Raw genomic sequence first — 366 nt, 5'->3', positions numbered from 1 at the left:
GAATGCATTAATGACTGTAAAGCATGTCTGTGTGTGTCAAAATCGTGATTAAAATCGAAATCGCAAAATTGATCAAAGAAATCATGATAGTTTTTTTTGTCCATATCGCACAGCCCTAGTGTGGATCCACTTTCACCTTTCTTTCCGTCTGTCTGTCTGTCTTTTTCTTTCTTTCTTTCTTTCTTTCTTTCTCTTTTCTTTTTTCAAATTCTGAATTATCTTTTGTTTGCTTGTTTAATATAATATTTTTAGGTTATTTATTATGGGTGCAACGATAAATTTATTCTGCTATTTTTCCGAATGCATCGTGATTCTCTCTGGAATCGATTCTGAGCTTAGTTTTTAACAGCAGATGGCGCTCTAGGC

The 366-nt window shown here is 33.6% G+C and overlaps 1 protein-coding gene across 1 annotated transcript in view; it reads left to right on the top strand.

The window, feature by feature from the left end:
- The window catches only part of LOC107702962 (U4/U6.U5 tri-snRNP-associated protein 2), an 11,283-nt gene that overhangs the window by 8,097 nt on the left and 2,820 nt on the right, over positions 1 to 366 (top strand). The window lies entirely within an intron of this gene.

The sequence above is a fragment of the Sinocyclocheilus anshuiensis genome, unplaced genomic scaffold (assembly GCF_001515605.1).
Source record: "Sinocyclocheilus anshuiensis isolate Anshui unplaced genomic scaffold, SAMN03320099.WGS_v1.1 scaffold238, whole genome shotgun sequence".
NCBI lineage: Eukaryota > Metazoa > Chordata > Actinopteri > Cypriniformes > Cyprinidae > Sinocyclocheilus > Sinocyclocheilus anshuiensis.
This window is presented reverse-complemented; position numbering and strand designations above follow the sequence as displayed.